Raw genomic sequence first — 21937 nt, 5'->3', positions numbered from 1 at the left:
AATAAATTATTATTGATCTTTTTAATATGGGTTAATGTTAACACAATAAAATTTGTAAAAGCAAATCGTAAAAATGTATTAAATAAATATTAAATTTGGTCAACAATGTCTTTAAAAAATGACAATTTAATTTCTTAGAATTGTTTGTGTAGTATATTTAAAACATATTAATTAATTAATCAGATGTCGTAGTTTCCAGAATAAAAAAATTAATTAATTTTAATATGTAGGCGATCTCATTAAAAAAAAATGGTCCAAAGTTATTTAAAGAGAACTTCCCTCGCTTCTGAAGTACATGTGAACAGATACAACTTCTTCGAAAAATTGTAAAATTTAATTTTTCGAATTTTCTTTTCGTTATGATGACCCCTGTAAGTTAAAAAAATAAAAAAATGGACTGTTAAAGGAGTATGTTATTTTATAAAATTTTAATTAGATTTACTGTTATAAAAACTTCGACGTGTGGATGAGCAGACAAATTTTGGTTGGCGCTTTACGATCTACACTAAAATAAAATTTGACAACAATCGGTTGGGAAGCTGTACCTATTTATTCGCCTGTACTTCAGCGGCGAAGGAGGTTCGGTCTAAGTAATTTTAAACCCATGTTTAACCAATTGTTTAGAATTATCGCCAGTCGGACATGTGCGAAAATCGTGTCGTTTACACGTTGAAGACCTTTAATACCGCTTTGAGTCACTTTGGAGGAGGAAATTTCTTATGCAGAAAATGCTCATCTGATTTCAAGCGCTCCTTGGAAAATTAATTAATGGAGAAACAATGGTGCGGACGTCACGTATTATGAGTATTATCTCAATATCTGAAGTCGTTGGTGGTAGAACTTTTAATTACTCATTTGCTCACTTCTAAATACCTACACATCATTAAAGTTTCGATTAAATTGGTAATTATCTCAACCTGCTGCACTGTTTTGAGAACATATTGCGCATTTCCCAACATGATTGTTTCGCTCTTCTCACGCCTGGATAATTTTATGACATAGTTATTATATTCTATATCTACGTATTTGTTTATATTGCGTACAAAATTCCCCGTTCGTTACAAAAAAAAAAATACAAAACAAGCAGACAATGTCACTAACCTTATGAAAACACGTAATTATGAATGATAGTGTATACTGACGGAATTACAGGCTATAAATTATCTCGTAGTAAATACTACCGGTGAATACAGTTAATAAAAAATCTTGGTAATCGAAAGTTTAATGGTGACTTTTCATTAGTAGTTTCTTTATATAATTATACTACCTGAGTCTGCAAATTATAACTTCCTTTGGATATACTTATTTACACTAGAATAATCGCGAGTAATGTGTTTTATAATTCTACTTAGACCGTTTCAACCAGAGTGAAGGAATCAGAAATTTGAAAAGCGAACAATTTGTAAGTATAATTCTACATTTTTTAAATTAATTTTTAAAAATAATATTTAAATAATCATTATTCAAGAAAATGTTTATTACTACATTTAACAACGACTGTGTTGATATCTGAATGACTTAAAATATCCACTGGAAAATTGTGCCTTTGTACAAAATGAGTTACGCATAAATATAAAAGCAAAATAAATTTGTATTAACACTGGCACAAATAATTGTATGTATTTAAAGCTCCCGAAATATTTAATGATAAAGCTACCTGCTCCACATCTAAACAATGTATTTGAGCTGACCGGATTTTGTCAATTTTAAAAACATGTTCCTGTTTGATGAGATTATAAATAATGAGTACCGTTAATGGCTAATTGTGTTTAATGTTCACTAAATTATATTATTAAATGAAAATTAGGTAAAATTGACAAAGACGTAATGAACTAATTTGATATAAAAAGTGAATATGTATAATTGTATATATATATAACATTTTTTTTATGGTCACCATACAGGTTTTGGTTAAAATTTTGACGACGTAAATTCAAAATGAAACACCTCACGATACAATTCTCTTCTCAATGGTTAATTACACTGTAAAAGAACAAGTAATTTCCTTGATATATGTATCTCGGGAGAAAGAAATTAATTTACGAAATGTAGGTATATGTACTGTAAACACCGCAGGAGAAACATTTGATTTACCTACAGATGGAGTTTCAACATGAGTAAATATAAGGTCACTAACTACTAGTTACCAAAATTATGCACAAAAATAAAAAAGCAGAATATATATCCACTTCGTTCTCCTAGGTAAATATTGTATATGTACTTCACTCTCTAAGTCCCCTAAGTAACCAAACACTAAATGGAATGAAATTTTTGTGTGCCAAGAAATAGACAAACGGTAATAACAGAGCCTTCACAGAAACGACCTGAAAATTTGGAATACACAGTGATTTTTTAAATGATGATACATAATGTGAATGACATGCAAGCAGGAAAATCCTAAGGAAAATGAAGCTGCTGATTTGTTTTGTGGACCGGTTTTTGCATTATGTCTTTATGGATAAAGATTTTATTCTGTTTCGAGCATGTCGGAAATAAGCTTTGGTTTACAGCGTCTTCTGCAGGAAAAACAGACTTTGATTTTATCGTATGATGTCTATAATATTTCGTATATCATTTATATTCCGTGTGTTGGCTTTTCCGTGATAGCACGGAGGTTTTTTTCAACTTATACATTACCAGTGCATTTATATGGCAAGTAGAATCTAAACAATTTAAAATTACATTTGAGTCAAGACCGGTAGTTCTTGTTACCAAAAGATAGATAAATGAGTATTATTATAAAAACAAACTTAACACAATTTTTAGGAAGAAAATATATCTCGACAAAAGATATACATATATCCTTCGTTAAGATTAAAAAAAAAAAAACATAAAACAAGCCCCCATTTCGGATCTGCAGTTTTTGGGAGTGTCCAATATACACAATCAAATAATTTTCCACTTTCGTGTTCAATATGTCCATTACATGAATTATTTTTTACAGCTGCTTTTAAAAAGGCCTTTTCGGTATGAAAAATAAAGCATTTTCATTCAAATTATATACAGTGAGTCACAAAACGTGCGCTCATCAATATCTCCTTAATTACTAAAAAAAAAAAGAAATTAAAAAAAGTCAAAAACTAAAATTATACGATTCTTGGGGACCATACTCTAAAATTATTTTCAACTAACGGGTGGCCATGGAAATATTTATGACACAATGGCCAACTCTAATCTGAAAACTTTTTGATTACCTATCCGTTACATATATAGTGATTTTAAGGAGTAACCCACAGCTTAAATTTTTTTAAAAGGAATACCCTATATATTTTTACAAATTCTGATTGATCTCTGCTTAGGTTTTATGTCTACAGTTTATTTTTGAAATTCCCATACGATGTTGCCATGTCAGTCCAATTTTCTTAAAATTGTTTAGTAATTGAAGGATAAATAAAGGAACGCGCTTTGTTGTGGTATAAATAAAATTGAGTCTTAAGATATTGAGTGTTTATCAAAATAATTATTAAAATTTTCGGATCAGTCGATATTTCAGTTTTTCAAATACAATACCCTATATTTTATTACTACATCTTATTTTGTTTTTTGTTCTCTTTTTTTGTATTTTCTATGTTGAAAGTTGATAGTTGCTGTAATTTTTTACTTTTTTAGGAGACTCACGGACATATTGAAACAAAGGGAAGAAAAAATACATAAAAATACACACTTATTCTATTCTTTTGTGAACCCTTACAATACCAAAAAAATTCATGAAATTTTGAATAACGCGACAACGTAGTATTGGAATTTCAGAAATAAACTATAGGTAGTTATCAAGCCCAGGAAGAGGCTGAGATTATGTTAAAATATATAGAGTTTTATTTAAAAAGAAGGAAGTTGTGTGTTGTGCCTTAAAAACAAAAAATACATAGAAGTTACGTGATCACTATAACACATTTAAAATTTAAAGAAATTGTCAACGACCGAAATATTTTTACCTTAAACAAGCAAATCCTATGACAGACTTACTGTAAAATAATCGCACGACCTATTGAACTTAAACATCTTGAACGTTTAGTATCAAATATAACCAAATATCATTACACAGTCTACATTTACACTTTTTGTAAAATTATTCCAAACTACATTGTCGATATTTTTTAAAACGGTATCCTAATGCTTGCGTGCAGATTCTTAACAAAGAATAAATCAATACATATGACCACACAATCTTTCAGTTGCATTATTTAAATCAACTTGGGACAAAATATGAACGAACGTACAAGTACAAAAGTTTACCCACTTTTTAATTTGCAGAGTTTACAGGAGTAGAATCTACTTGTTGACAATTGTTCCAAAAGTCAAAGATTTTGTTATTAGAGCGAAAATGCTGGCGAATTTTGGCGCTGAACCTCTCATTTCCCAATTTAAATTCGTGTCAGTGAGTCGAGAATCTGAATTAAATTAGAGATTTTTTAAATAGCAAGTAAATAAATTATGGCTAATGCGTTAGGGAGTAATCAGATCTCCAGACAACTAAAGGTAGGTAGTTTAAATTGGTGCAAGCGATCGATGTAGGACGAATGATGCCGGCTGTATGGTAGACGAATGGCTACGCATTGAACTGAGTCAAGAATAGTACGAACACATTCCCAATCTACGTTCCAGACGGGACCAGCATATTCAAGAATGATCCTATAATAAGTTAGGGACAGTATTATACGCGCTTCTGGAGATATGTCTTTGAAAGCTGTTCAGAAGAAATGGGATGGATTTAGCTTTAGTGCAAAGTGATTTGTGTAGGGGGGGACAAATATAATGAATTTGTAATCGTCACTTGAAGATCAATATGAGAACCGACTACATCAGATGTAACACCCCACATTGTGAAGTATTCAGGGAGAACAGCCAAGTAACTATGTTATCACCATCACTTTATAATTGCTGACAAGGCACAATCGGATTACAGAATAGTTTAGTAAAAAATATCATCGATCGTACACAATGTCGTAAATCCGCACTATAGAGGAGGAAAAGTAGAGGTCTAATCTTAGACCCTACGAAATACCACTGCATACACCTTGTTGGAAAATTGGTCGCCAACACAAACTTTGAAAACAAGATCCTTTAAATAAGTCGATAACCACATTCACAGTGAGTGTTCAAACTTGTGGAGAAAAGAAGGCAAACTAAATCAACTGGAGTTTTATTGTGAAGAATTAAATTTCAATCGTTTATACACGGGACAACTAATAACCGATCTAGCAAAGATAAATTTGTTATTCGTTTGGTATTGTGATGGATGAACTCTCCAAGATTAGAAGCAATAATAATCAATTTCATGATCTTAACTCTACGCTAGGAGTAAGGCTAATAGATCTGTAATTAAGTTTATTAATCGACGGGTGATAACTAAATAATGATAATATACCTAGTAGGAAATCACAACGGTGTGTTATAAACGTGTTACCTCAGTGTTTTTCTTAGACCAATTAGAGGGTTACGGTTATATCTCCAATACATTTCGAACAGTTATTAAAATCCTGGTGTCGTATTTTTCTAAATATTTTCGATTACGTTACGTACAGGTAACTACAAAACGAATTAAAATTATCCACTTGAAACACATTTATGATGCATAGAATTTAAAGCTGACCTACTCTGGGACGTCGTAAGCTATTCTGAATCCCCGTCTTTTTGGATTACAATTTAGCATTTTACCTCCAGTTTAGCAAGTTTCAAATCTCTAGTGACAGCGCTTAGCGGAAGAGTGTTGAGAAGCAGTGCACAATGAGAAACATTTTGTAAATAATTTATTGTAATCAACAAAACCAAACGTACACGATGTCTTTCTTTCGTACTATTATCAGTGTACTTGTATTAAAGTGATACACAGAGTTTTCACATACAAGTTGTAATTTATTGACGTCTTCTTTTCAGCAAAGAACAAAGTATGAGTGCTAAGTATTTGCCTGAATAAAAGAAGATACATAATGAAAATTTATACAGGGATTGGAAGTTTATTAGTTTGCATATCACGTTTGTTTAAAAATACCTCGAAAATACCAAAACCAAGCTTCAAAGCAGCATGAGAGAGGAAGGATTGCAACTTTCCCGTGGTAATATTACTATGCATGTAAATACCTGAACTTTTGAGATTATAAATTTTAATATTAATGATTTATTCCCTACATAGGCTATTATTTAAATTATCTTTTTATTGTTGAAACGGTATATTACGAAGTTCATTACTACTCTCGAAGCGAGGCAATCTCTAAATTGTTGATTGTGAACATTCAACTAAACATTATACACACTTACTTTTAGTGATTAAAACTGACGCCATTATTGAGAACGAAAAACATAATTCCACCTTGATTCATTCTATAATTTTCACTAAGTACGGTGAAATAGTTGATTTGATTTACTCTTAGATGTGTTGCTATTCTTGCGTGCTATTATTCAGTAACGATAAATACAAGTTTTTACCAACACAATTATGTACCGTTGGCGACTACATTAAAAGGGCAAACGCACTTTTTGTTTGCTAATCCGGAACTTGTTAATGTACAAAAATAAATTTTCAACTAAAAACAGGGAAATTATCACTTAGAAAATAAACTGTTAACTACTGCATACATTGGAGTAAAACAAGTATGAAGCAAATTATATCAAAAAATTGTAATAAAACGGTCGAACAAGTCAATGTTTTTTTAAGAAACAGATCTGAATTTGATATTTGATATTGTCCAGTGATGACATATATAATTTAGAAATAGCGGTGCTAGAGAATGGAAAATTAAATACAGATACAATAGATTGCCACTATCAAAGTTGTCTAACGTCATCTTCTTTTTTAAATTGCAACTTTGTATTTTGATTTGTTTTAAGAATATAAAAAATACAATGGTGTTATTTACTAATATTGACGTGTTCAAGGAGAAAAACTGTTTGTTTAAGCTATTTGTTCAAACTTTTATAATCCAGTAGAGTTTAGTGCAAAACGAAAGGGGCCATCCCGTGGTCTGCGCATAGTGTCAATTTATTTCGGTCGAGATTTTCTTTAATATTTGAAATTCGCAATGATTTTTTGAAGGTGCATAATATTTACTGTAACTACGTAACCTTTTTACAATTGTTGTGCCACTGTGGTCTAGAAGCCACGTATCATAAACTCCGCCCCTGAATGCGACTTTAGCTTCTTAGCCTTTCTGAATGACTTGTAATTTTTTTCCTACACTTGTTTTATGTAACTAGACTATTTTGCGTGACTGTTCTAAAAAAAAATTTTTGTCAAAAAAATAGGCAACAATTATCGAACATTATAGTGTCTTAATATTGCGCTTAACTTTTTTTGTTTCTAAAATGTAGCCCTTGTAAAAAACCCTTTAACTGCACCGAATACACCTTATGTGTCTACATACTGTAGTGAACTCTATTTTAATTTGGAGCATTACATTAATTAATAGAACATTAATGTGCAAAGCTAAGCATATTACTTGTTCCGCATTACGTTATTACGTTCGTTTTAAATGTGCTTTGAAAGTAAAATTAATGAAATGAAACTGCAAACAATCCTTGAATTTTACGAAACAATATCCATATATTACGAAAACTGAATAAAATCTTAAACTTCACATAGCGGCGAGTAAAAAATACTTTTTTTTAATTAAATTTTATACGTTCCATTCTGTGTTCGGTTATTTATTCTCTTATACCACACAAAAGGATGCAAATTTTCCAATTTCTCGTTCAGAATTTGAATGCGACAGAAACAAACGGTGCTCGTTTTTGATATTAGTTTTCTCTGCTCCATCCCATCAATTTCACTAGCGTTTGATCGTTGTGTAAAATTTTACCACCAATTCCGTTAAATTTAAGTCTTATCGTTACGATAAATCAGCAGTTTTTTGTAATTTAATAGAATCTACCCATACGCAAATAAATGGTCAAGTGTGGATGATCCAATCGGCTTTAATTTTATAATAAGATAATTTTGTGTTTAATACGTACACGCAAACGAAAAACGCTCATTACTTTCGAATGTGGCAGTTATTTCTGTTGTGAAAGCGTATATCCTCTGAAGCCGTACACAATTTTCAGTAAATTGCGTACTAGATTAAAGTTAAATTGACTTGAGCATACAAGGGTTACCAGAATTGCATTTGCTCTTGCCACCAGAAAACCTCAAAGAGATCTCTGCGTCCCCGTTAATTGAACCCGGAGGTTTTGTTGCTGCAAGGTTAATCGTAGCTTACCTCTTGTTAGTTTCAATTAATTGCACGAATGTGGACGAGTCCAATCATGCTAAACAAATAGGATTCCAGTAGCCAGTGGTCATCGGACAATGCAGCCGTGACCGACAAAACATGAAGTTGCATGACCTATTATGGTAACTCGGTTATGTTTACACAGCATCTTCGCATGATGATAAACCAGAATGGTCTACGCTAGGATGAACAACAGTACGGATTAAACGTGAGAACATCATAGTAAGTTCCGCGCAACCAAAGCAAAGCGATTGACTGATCAGTTTTTTGGAATCAACACTGAAACTACTACTTATTCTACAGTTAACTCATTAAACTGGCACTTTACACACGATTAGTGCATAAGACGAGTCGGTACCTCTGGCTTTTATAAGGTTTTTCTAATAGCGGACAATTGACATCATTGACATTAAACAAAATGATCTTACACGATTATCAGATGATCTATATGCACCATGACCGTTAAATTCATCAGAGTCCTACAAGCTCACTCAGATTCTCGCAAAACGTTGATTTGAAACGTACCGTCGCAGTAGGTTATGAAATAAATAATAATATGAATATTTCACCTTGCATATAAATTTGTAAAAACGAGTTAAAAATGAATACACAGGATGGAATGTGTAGGAGTTTGTATCCACGTGTGGTTGAGTTCTAATTGACGTTGTGTAGACGCGTTTTATTAGCACAGCTATGCAAGAATGAACTGTGTACAGAAATAACGCAATTAAAAGTACTGCTACCAATCTAAGTGTAAAAGAAGTTACTTCTGAACCAAATGTGGTTTTATTGGGTACACATTAAATACACCTATACATACAGTTCAAAAGCCATCGATGCGTGTTTTCATAAATGTGACTTAAAAGGTAGTCTAATGATTCAATGGATGCTATAACAAGCGGAGGAGAATGTATATATTAAGATAAATTCTACCATGTTTTGCTGTTAGAACACACATTTTATATCTCGAGTTACTTTCGTTTTCTTTCAAAATAGAGCTAGTGGATTAAACCATAATTAATAATATTAGGGTGTAATACAGAATGCATCCTGTGTATTTTTATAAAAATGTTAAAAAGAAGAATCAATCAAAGGTATTAGATTGTGTCCGCAAATTAATATGACTTGGAATAACCATATATACATTCGGGGTATGCAGACACAGTTGGTTCATAATAGGATAGGTCTTGGAGGGCAGGACAAGTATTTGATGGTTGATATTAACATTTACAGGAGTTTGCACTGCCGGTTGAAACCCTATTTCGACAGTTCCTAAACTGCTAACATGTGTTTTCTACAAAGATAACCAGCAGATTTAGTAGTATTTACCTAGTCTATAACTAGTTTACAAATAAGCAAAGTTCGTACATTATGTATTATACAAATCTGAATCTATATTTGGAGCTATATGTATAGAAATAAACGGGAACCTAGCTAATAGGGTAGATACCAGTAATGTGACACTTACATATCTTAATGTAAAACCGAAACCCAAGTTTTATATTATTTTTTCCGATTTCAATAGGTAATAATAATAATAATATGCAAGTTACCACAGAGTTTTTAATATCACATAACGTGATCCAGTAAAAATTATTATCGCTCATTTAGTTATTTAACTATGTGTAAAATCATTTAAATCCGTAGTACTTCTTGGTACCACAGTTACTACAGCTTGAAAGTTTGTTACATCGTTTATTTTACTGGTGACACGAGTTATACACGGTTGAAAACACACTTTTCTTCGAACGTTTATCTGATTAGTTGACTTCGACACAAACGGTGCAATCTTTTTTCCTTAATTCCCTCCTTCCAAATCGAGATACAGACAATAGTTTCTGTCAATCTAGAGGTGGACATTTTAGACATGCAATAAGATCTAATTAATTACAATCACTTGAAATAGTCAAGAGTGGCATTGAAACAACCTCACAACTTTGTATGAGTTGGTAGGTATACAAAATTTATGATATAGGTGGAACATGGAGAAAATAAAACTAAATACGAATGTAGAAAGGATAAACATCTCAACTAGCGCTAAATAGTAAAACCTTGATTCCTATGATCTGTGGGGCTTCTGCGCCTTTGTATATTCTTCCACAGGCTCTAACCAATAAATATTAACAAGAATGAGCAAGAATCGACACTCACAGACGAGGAGGAATTGATTTCTACTGCGCAGGTTTTCCAAAAACTGTATCGTACTTTTCTGTCTTTTTAGTTTATTAAAAGTGTACATCCTAGTTTGTAATAAATACAGACGTTTTTACGTTTTTTGTCACATATTACCTACACATTTTAGGCATGTAACATTAATAATAATATAAACGCGTTGATTTTAGGTTAGGTTAGTTTACACATGGTCATTTAATCATTAAAAAATGAAGCCACCGCTATAAAGAAGACGATATTACTCCTGTGCTGCGAAATCTTGTTTAACACTAAACGACGGGCGAATAAGTTTTTTCGATTTTCTACAAATCTTGAAAGAAATAGGAACCAAACTATAAATATTTATAAAACAGTATTTATTGAATGTTCATGTAGGTGTTTTGTCGACGGACAAATCATTTAGTATGTTAACATTCATTCTTTCATAACAACCAACCTTCAAAATTCTCGCGTGAAAATACCCCAACAAAATGGCTGAAAATTGACCAATTTTTAGAATCTAACTATACTGTAATAGTTACACACAAGGTTACGTAACAAATATATAGCATCAACATAGTGTCTGTATTGCAAATTATGCCTTAAGTGACTACAATGACGATATAGCAGCTATAAAACTTTGTTATATTGTCGTTATAAAACTAATTCATTTCTGGGATACAATGGTCTGTTGCAAAATTGTTCCGCAGCAATGTTGTTAAACTCGTACTCTATTGTACTTACAAGAATACTGGTGTAAAAGTTCTAAAAAAATTAAAAAACAATATGTGATCTAGAAAATAAATTACCTTGATGAAACTTTTATTTTGTCGATGTTTTGTAATATAAATGCTACTAAATTAAACGAGTATTTAATAACACTTTGTTATGTTTGTGCTACGGTACATGACATTATAACATTTTTGTAAATTGCGTTGTACTGCAACTGAACCATAACATAGTTATGTAGTAGCGACAATTTTTGTTATAATTTTCGTATATAAAAGTAACATAGCATCACCTTACCAGGGTTTTATAACATCGTAACACTTATACACTGTAACTGTAACATAAAACATAACAAGAATATAACTGCGGTATATAACCCTGTTAGTTTGTTGTTATACAACTGCTGTAGTTTGTGTTGATTGAGAGGTCTCCAAAAGAGTCATCAAACGGAAGTAGTAATTTTTGTTAACGGAAGCTAGATGCAATGCACAATTGATGTAAATGACATTTAAGAATCAAATATTGACGTAATATTATGCAATCTATGTCCCTTATTAGTTTGTATAGTAAATGATAAGCAACAAATAGAAACAGAACAGAAAGAACGAACAAGAAATCGTAAACGGTAAGAAGAAAAAAGAAATATAAATACTAAAACTTTTATAAAGATTGTACTTTTCTCCAGTATGTCCTGAAATTAAACATTAAAATTTTATTAAGATATTTTTCTATAAAAAGTATTCACCTAAAAAATACAAATAAACACACGGTTTTGAAAATTCTGTCAGAGCGTTTTAATAAGAATTTGCCGCTTCCTTATTTCACCACACCAATTTATTACAATCTAAAAATGACATAAATATTGTGTGAGTGTGACATGACGTGCTTCAGTTGTATTCAGTAAGACATTCCTGCAAGAAATGTTCACAATGGCTTCTGCTTTGCTGCAAGTCCATTTTCACACTTAAGAAAGTTAGGTTAGTGAGATTTGTGACAGGTGACGAGTAGTCATCAATCATCAAAACGAGGCGGCAAAATTCCCGAAATTTCAAAGCCAACTTGATGTATGATCTTTTATAATCACTTTGTACAAAGAGCATTTAACGTTTTTCTAAAACTTTTCAGAACCTTGAATTTTCAATAATTGATTATAGCAAAATTGCTGAGTTAGCACTGTCAAACAAAAAACGTAGATCACAGACCAGCATTAAATGTGTGCAGATTCATTGTCATCTGTCACATACGTCGTTTGGATTTCCGTGTTTCGTTCAGTTGTTTGTGCTTCCAAGTTTGCATCACATCAGTTCGTTGTAATTTCACTTTATTGACATATTATATCGATATAAATGGAGACATGTTTTAGTGACGAAAGGCAACCAACAAGTAACTAGAGGGCTGTTTTCTCGCTCTTATAATATACTTAAATTAAATATATGTTTGGTCTTCTGTCGGCGAACAGGGCTGATACGATCAAGATTATTTATTAGGTTCCTTTGTATAGCTTTTCCTATGTGTATTTAGTTTTTCACGCAGGTACCCCACTACGATCGAACAAGCTCTTAATCAAAACATCTTGGATTCAAATGTCGCGTGCCTATGAATATAATTCTAATGGTCAACATGAGTTAGTGGAAGACAAATATGTCAATAACCGACATGTAGTATTCCAAGCAAAGGTGACTGATCAAGGTCATTTTCAGTCAAAGTCAATGGACAAGTCGGAATGAAATACTTTTGATGCCAGTTTTTAGTAACACATATGAAACCCTTAAAACTACCTACCTGATATTTTTGAACTTCGTAGAAACAACTATCAAAGTTTTCTGTTATTATATTTATTTAAATTAATTTGAACTGTCAATGAACTAGTCTAAACACATTCAAAATATCTTAAATCATAAGCCAGCCATTACCAACCAAGTAAATTTTATATAGGTGGTAAAGCACCTGCGTTGTTTTTCATGGAAATTAATATGTTACAGGCAATATGGAAACGTTCGATAACTCAGACTTCGCGAAATTATTTTTCACGCCGAGCAGATTCTGAAAAGAAGAATCCTGTCAGTAAATCCATCTTCTTTATAGGTCACGCACCACCACTGTGCTACGGAGGGCTTCAATCACTCATTTTCCCAACAATGGCTGAGCTTCCGTCGCCCAAGTAATCAAATACTAACAATATTTACTGATTTATTTACCAACGGATTGTATCACGTGACCTCGGTGTCAAAGAGAACTGGAACGGCATCCTAGCCTAACGCTTCGATTCATGCCGAAGGAATTTATTTACAGGTGGCTAGTAAACTTTTACGCTACTGACGATTGATTGCATAACATCAGTTGCCACTCAATTATGAACATAATTATCATGTTGCAAACCGTAATTACTAAACTTTGTGGAGTTTTTCTCAAGTATATATTTCCATGTGCGCATCCACACATAAATTACATTGACCTTTAGGTTCTAAGAAACTATTTATAATTTCTTACGTCATACATTTCTGAAGGTATGTATGTATAAAGAGGCTCATAAGTGCGAAAATTCATGAACACCTGCTGCAACATGTGGTTTATGAAGGTGTAGCTACCCGCAAAAGAATCCATTGTGGAGAAGATTGTGGTGAGCTAAATTTGTTCGTGTTCGCAACGATTATTATTGTATTAAGTCTTTATAAATATATCATTCCAAAAATATAATACACTCTTAGTAACACGCATTCTGTTGTTCTCTATAAGTGTTTTTCTTACTTTGTTAATTTGATTGATATTATTACTCCTTTAAAATAATTTTATTAGACACTATTGTTTAGGTACCAGTATTTTAAACCCCAAAATACCCAATCACAGTCAAGTTCCCCTTCCTATTTCAATCGTTCTGTTGGTATCGTCCACCAAATGAACAGAACGGTTTTACTTCAATACACATATGACAAAATTAAAAATATTAATCAATTGGAATGCCCGTAAATCGTCCGGAATATTGAGTCCGCAACAGTGTCCAGCGCTATATGAAGATCGGATCTCACATATCCCAGCATATTTTTTACTGGAAATGGGGGACACAACAAATTGATTGTCTGCTATGAGGAATCGGGACGAAAATTCGACACTAATGAAATTTACAACACCCAAGTGTTTTTTGTTTTTTTTTTTTAAATAATATTAAGAACCTTATAGGATTTATTTACAAACCGGATACGTTTATAAAAGAGTTACTAATACGGAAGGCATACCTACAGGCATGACAAAGTTCAGTTGAGCTTTTACGAAAAACATAACCTTCTAAGTATTAATAATTATCCAATATTCTATTCAATTGCATCTCGTTAACGTTTTAAAATTGTACAGGGTTATGATAAAGTAATGCACAAAATTCATAAAAAGCGCAGTATTCGTTTGTGAAAAAAAATACAAAAACATTTCAGGCCTTTCATTTTATATTATTTTCTGACCGAAAAAGTGTGCTTTGTTCAACAAAGGACATTTTCAACGATTTCCAATCGTTAGAAGCACAGTTAGGAAAAATGTTGTAAAATTTAATCAAACAGGAAACGTGATAAATGTTTCAAGATGTGAAAGACCAGAAATAAACGATAACACCAAGTTGAATCTGTTGTTATCATTGGAAGACAACGACGGAAATGGTTTTACAAGAAAATGTTATTCAGTCGTTTGTGGTAAAGTTTAAAAAAAAGAGAAACTGCATGTATATAAAGTTCAGCTTACTCATCCATGAACTATCAGAAGATGATCCTGACAGACGATGGGAATTTTGTGAAAGCTTCATGAGACATTGTGACGACAACCCCAATTTTTTAAACAGTGTCGTATTTTCGGATGAAGCAAAATTTATTTTACTTAAATGGTATCGTAAATCCACGCAATTGTCGTTACTGGGCTCAAGCACAACCTCATTGGGTTCAAATGGCACACACCCAATGGAAATTTAACAGCAGATCGATATTTAGATCATCTTAAAACCGTAGTCCTTCCCCATCTAATTACTACGTTTTCTGATCCAGATAATCCATAAAATTCAGATCGCAGGATTTGGTCCCAACAGGATAGGGCACCACCAGATTATGGCGTAAATGTGAGACTTTTTTTGGATAATCAATTTGATGGAAGGAAGATTGGAAGGCGTGGAAAAATAGAATGGCCACCTAGGTCCCCGGATCTGACATCCATTGATTGTTTTTTTATGAGGACATTTAAAAAGTCGTGTTTACATGAACAGAGCCGATAATTTAGACGACTTGAAAGCACGAATTCATCATAAAATGACTCGTATAAGTCACCAGAATATTGAAAATTCCCTTAATCAAGTTTACCATCGCCAAGGTTTGTGTCAGATAGTGAATGGGAAACAATTTGAACAATTTGTTCTGTTAAGCTTATTTTGTTTGTTATTGATTGCCTCGTTTTTTTGTTATGAACCTCTGCATCAAACTACATTTTCATGTGCAGAAAAATAAGCTTTATTAAATGATGCAATCAAAATTATACCTTTCTATTAAAAAAAAACATTGATGAAGTCACTTTTACAAAATTTGACGTAATTTTTTTTGACATGATATGTCAAAAAATGGAGAGTAAAATAAAAATTTCGACAGGTTTTTGCATTTTTTTCACAAACAAATGCAGCGCTTTTTATGAATTTTGTGCATTACTTTATCATAAACCTGTATGATAATTGAGTGCAACATTAAAACTATTATATTGCACTCATATCAAATACTCAAAACATTTTATGCACTTATGCAAAAAAACTGATAAAATTAATAACTTCTTTAATATTAAAAACAACAATGTAACTTTATAATCATCATTCGTAATCATTATCAAGTACCTTTACTTTTCTTACAATATCATTTGACTTTATTTACTCCAATATTTTTTAATTAAATAAATTACTTTGGCATAAATAGCACATTTGAAGAAAAGATATGTTACTTTAGTTCATGATTGTAATGATTATAAAATTAAATAAAAAAAAACCTAGTTACTACTAGTCAAAGAAAGCGACCAAATGTGCGCAGATTCATTGCCATCTATGATATGATATTATATTATTATAAGCAGAGACCGGATTCATGAGGATAACTTTTAAGACGCTAATATGTCTACTAAACTCACTTGACATACATCTTGTAAAAGTTTTATGCCTTAAGTTTTTTTTACCCTTATAAGTCAAACTGGCTATTGTATAACTTAACTCAGTTCACATATACCTAGTAAAACTTTATTACAGCTCCATTATGGCAACAATGGACAGTAATAATCCTTGCGGTTCGGGTTCATAAAGCTTACAACAGCCAGTTTGACTTATAAGGGTGGTTTGGCTTAAGCCGCTTAAGTTTTACAAGGTGTATGTCAAGTTAGTTTAGTATAGTTAACAACTATTATTCTCTCAATATTTCCCTCCATAACTCTGACTTTGCTTTGCGGTTTTGCGCCCAGATTTTGTAGCAAAAAATATACAAATATATCTCAAGAACAAGCGAAAGAATAAATATTTTTCGCTTGCCATTAATTTAAGTTGTTTAGTAAATCAATTATCGTCCGCTAACCGCATACCAAGGATACAATATCCAACAAATAAACAACACGTGATTGCAACATACTAAACACATCTTAATTGATTTTTTTTATGATTTAAATTGTCAGTTTCAAAAAATAAGTGAAATTTTTTCATGTTGTCATATATTTTCATTTTGACTGATAAGACTGCAAAAATAATTCATTGTATTGAGATAAATTTTAGTAGTAGTTTTGACATCTAGATGCTATTTTTTTTCATGTTTCAAGTAATTGCTTTGGTAGCCCGGGGATTAAGTATCTAACAAACGGATTGAGAAAAGACTGAATGTAGGTAGATAAAAATAAAATCCAAATAACTCTATTATAATATTCACAAAACATAAAAAAATCACCCATGTCAAGAGGAGTAAGGTAAGTTGAAACAAAAACGAACCCTGCACAAGAAATATGAAATTTTAATATTCATTGTGACAATTTCAGATTTTAACGTTGCCTTTATACAGTGTCGGGTGCCGTGTACACAATTAAGGATAACAATATTCGAGATAACAGAAATTGTGAAACCAGGATTAGGAATAGTAAGAAGAAACTTAATTTTCACTCTAACGGGCATACAAATTGGGCTAAATTTATTAAGGGTTTAATTGCAAATGTTTAGTTTTTGTCTAAGCCCCATAGTTTACGAAACCAAACAAACAACAAACTTCGAACACTTAAGCAAATAATATAATATATTAAATAATAAATTCGACGATTCACGACGAATTCGTTAATTCACTTTGTATTATTGTGATGTACTCAGTTTCGAATTATTTGACCCGGCAAAATTTTTTAACACTACTGCGCTATTTTTTGTCGGAGGAGGAGTAGGGTAGGTTATACATATGTAGGACAAAAGCTAGCGTTGTTTAAATTTCACTTTAGGTTCATAATGTCTAGATAATGCTAATTTTTTAATTCTTTTCGGTGTTGTAGGGCAATAAAAAATTATCTAATTAAAATGTTTGTCTTGAACGTAACCTACTAGGTATTCGATGATCCCGTGTACTGAGTCGAGTACACTTTATGTGTTTACTTTATTCATTAAATTAAATAATTACTAAAAATTACAAACTGGTTACAGAAATATAAACTGTTGACTTAGGGCCGGTTTATCAATGCGCAGTTAAGTTAAAGTAACTGGCAGTTAAAGCTTGTCTGTGAGTTAACCTGTTTATCATTACCCGCTAGCTCAAAACTGGTGGTCAAAGTGCCTGATAAATTAACTGACAGTTCAAACTGTCAGTTAAAACGTTATCCACCAGTTAGTGGCAACATAACCTAACAAATCCAAATAAATCTGTTATGAATTTAACAATATTTTGATGAGGACTTATGTTGTGCAACAAATTGACAGAGAAAAGATGAGAAAAACACTCATTATTAGCTGATTATTTTCCAGGTCTAATGTGGGTACCAAAAATTAAAAACCTAATAATAATAATACCGCGAGATCGAAAAAGAAATTAATCGAAGTAGGTCATGCACGACAAGCCGTTTGTTGTAATCACGGTGGTAGGGTAATTTAATTTTTTTATTAAATGTCAAATTGACAGTTTAGAGATTAGAATTATGACGCCTACTTTTAAAACACATAAGAATGAATTAAAATCACCGTTTTCCAATTTTGTCTAAAATTTATCCCATTTCTGAAGATTCTAATAACAAAAAAGCTTTAGTTTCGTTTGATAACAGTGCAAATTATTTTTGTCAATGTGACGATTAATCAAAAATTATTTTAAACTAAGATACACGCCTTTTCGTGCATGGCCAACTTTGACTAATTTCTTTTTCGATCTCTCTGTATTTATTTATAGGTGTACCTACTTGTTTCATTTTTAATTTCCAATACTTTTTTTCTAATGCTAAATTTTGCTTTTTCATGATTGATCACGTGAAACGCGATATACAATCGTTGAATACCGAATGCGGATCGAATCTGACGGAACTTTCAAGGTCGGGGTAGTTTTGAACTGACCAATCACAACTCATTTCCAGTGGGGTGAGCGTTACCAACTTAAGAGAGTAACAGCTAAACCTCGAGCTACGAAACTGGAAGAAACATCGTGCATTGATAAACACTTTACCTCCGTTAACTGCTAGTTACCCTTATCTGACAGTTACTTAACAGACACTTTTAACTGAGCATTGATAAACCGGCCCTTAGAAATACAAAACTGGCATGATAGCTTTCGAACTGAAGTCCCGACCCTTTTTGGCACTTCTCAAGAATCTCTTTATTGAAAGTGGATTTAAAATTCTAGGTTGTCCACTTTTCGGTAAATTTATACAGGGAAAACCTTCTTCACAATCCCTGATTGTTGGATAGTTTGCTGTTCTGGATAAATACTGACCTATAAATAGTCCCACAATTCTCGTTTCGGTGAACTAAGTTGATTATAAATACCCTTATGAATTTCTAGTTTATACGACATAATAATGACAAACTGATCAATACAATTGAATTATCATTTAAATGACGTATTATTGAGAGAATTTCATTTCCAATGAGAACTTTGTAGTTTGTCGTTTATAATCATTACCGATGAACTGAAAAAAATCGTTATATATTGCCTACTATTTATTTAAGTAAATGTCTCCTACACGTGAAAATAGTAACCTATATGTTTTATTCGTATTGTTAATAAATCAGATACGTCTTTCGAACTAGGCTACAGACTTTAAAAACCGCATACCTCTCACAGCGAGTACATCAAGAATTGTCTTAGATATGTCATAATAACCATCTACTGCCAATCGGTTTAACTCTCGAGTGCACCGCACAAAGCTTACGGAGATAATAGTATTAATCTGTATGTGGCATAAACACTCGAGGCGATAAAATTCTACCAGTGGATTCACCGAAGTATCACAAATCCATACACTGCAGATTAGTATTCTCTCGTTGTAATCTTTGTAACTAACCTCATCCACAACACTTTCAACGAAATTGCCTTTCGAAACGTCGGACGTTCGCAAATAGATGAAATTGGCAAGTCTAGAGGCGTCGGATTGTTTTGGCCAATTTTCAGGTGTTTGAGGAAGGAAGATTCGACCGGTAGCTTTTCGCAGCTTGTTTAGTGGGTCAGGTAGGTAAATATACACACGATCAGGATTCAAATCACGCAGAGCCGCAATCGGATCTTGGAGAGTTTGTCTTTGCCCTAGCGGCATTTGCCATTGATTTATTGAAATGCAATACGGATTTCTGAGATGTTTGTGAAGATCAAAGGTTAAAGGTTAACTGTACTTGCGACCGACTATTCAAACGTGTCCAAAGACCGTGTAACTTCTTGGTGAGACCTTTGACACTCATAATTAGGTGGGCACAGTTATATGGTATATGGATTACAGTATATTGTTATTAATACAGAAAAAGCTTCCCTGTGTGACACAATAGATCACAATCTCGGTAACTTAATTGAGAAAACATTTTTGCGATGCGTATCTAGCAACAATGAAATCGGAACACTCAGAATACGAGAAATAGTAGTGTGGGTCCGTTAGAGCTCGAATAGAAACATAACGCAGTCGATGACAGCTGTACACAAACGTACGAATCATCCGTCGGTCGTCTTTCTCTTGCAGATTTTGCTGAAAGTGAAACAATCATTGTTCACGAACAGTATATTAAGTAATTCCATCATTATTTAGCAAAACCTATAATTTAATGAGCGAGATTTATGTGTTCGTAAGGAGTATTTACAGTTATTCTTCGCGATGACTATAGCTAAAGAAGATGCACTTAAACTGTCTATATTGAATAACGTTACCATTGTTTTTATTTTCATGTTGTCACGAATGAAATAAACAGTTTCAAGCTTTGTTATTTCCTTGCTTTTCTTTTATTAATTTTGAACAATTCGTATACTGGCACAACTGTATACATATTGAGGTTGTTAACTGTATGTTTTAATGTAGTAAACTTTAAAAAAGATAAGGATGTCGTGCGTTAAAATCTGTTAATTAAATTGACTTATTCTTCCTCGGTTGGAAGTAATGGAGTACTAAAACACATTTTCTTGATTCTGGTAGCTTAATTAATTTTTTTATACTACAATAATACAACTTCTTTTCAATATAGGGATATAGGGAATAGTCTTAAGTGTTATTAACTTGTGTCAAATGATACAAACATTAAGATTATTGTTTATTTGTTTTCAATACAAAAAACAAATGACTACAAGCACTTTGGAAGCATTAAACTTTCAAGCTTCTAATTCGTTGAAAACGAATAAATAAACACGTTAGTAACTGAGCCAGATGAAATGATTATACTCGTATTAAACAATGCGTAAGGTAATCAAGATAGGGTTGTACAAGGGGCATCACATTTCCTTTAAAAGATTAGAAATGTACCCACCAAAGTGCCAACCACTGAACGCGTTACTAAGGGTCTACAACAGATAAGAAAACTACCTGAACACTGAAAATATTGCTGATATCCCCAAACGTAAAGGTTTTATATTTTCCAAATATGTAACCGAAAAGCAAATCGTGTGTTAGAACACAAAAACTGAATCGTTAGAGCATGAGAGAGATTTTTCACCTATTAACTATAAAAAATTGGTATAAGGTGATCGAGACAGAACTTTCCTCGACCCTGAAATACAATCGAACAAATACAGATTCTCTGAAAAATTATAAAATTTAATTTTGCGACTTTTATTTGTTTTTAATGATAGCCCACATAAATAAAAATAAAGGTATGTGGAGACTATACAAGTACAAGCAAAGAAGCATGCTATATATTATATGTACAACACATGCTTAACTTCGACTGTTTAGATGCGGTCGACCAGAAAAAGCGGCGACAGATAAAAAGTGGGTGTTTGTGTTAAGAAGAAAATGAAATTTGATTGATTTTCTGTTCAGGGAGGGATTCATAATTATTAATTACACTAGAAAGGAGCAAATCGTTCTGAATGTTATTTTGGGTAAGTAGCTGCTATTATGATAATGTTTATTTTATTATTATTAAACATAAGCGTGAGTAACTAGCATTTTTCTAAATTCAAACAAAAAGAATGGCAATCAACAAACAATCACGTAATAATTTCGTTTAAAAAAAAGAACGTTTCGTCTCATATAGATTATGGATGTTTTTTAATGAGGGTGAATTAATAAAACACACATACATATTAAACAGGATTTACTTAGCAAACTATTTTGGTGGGGGTGGATCTGCAAATTTTGCTTAGCTGTATGCCAGGCTGATATTCTCAAAGCATGCGTTAAATGTCAGAGCAATTAATTCTTTCTATGTCGAG

The 21937-nt window shown here is 32.3% G+C and overlaps 1 protein-coding gene across 1 annotated transcript in view; it reads right to left on the bottom strand.

Moving 5' to 3' along the window:
- Positions 1-21937, bottom strand: part of LOC135135667 (alpha-1,3-mannosyl-glycoprotein 4-beta-N-acetylglucosaminyltransferase B) — a 124316-nt gene that overhangs the window by 70887 nt on the left and 31492 nt on the right. The gene's annotated exons all lie outside the window — the stretch shown is intronic.

This window comes from Zophobas morio, unplaced genomic scaffold, assembly GCF_036711695.1.
Source record: "Zophobas morio isolate AGI-343-1 ecotype UQ-CSIRO unplaced genomic scaffold, CSIRO_AGI_Zmor_V1 ptg000024l, whole genome shotgun sequence".
Lineage (NCBI taxonomy): Eukaryota > Metazoa > Arthropoda > Insecta > Coleoptera > Tenebrionidae > Zophobas > Zophobas morio.
Note: the sequence above shows the minus strand (reverse complement) of the source record. Positions and strands in the feature narration are given on the sequence as shown.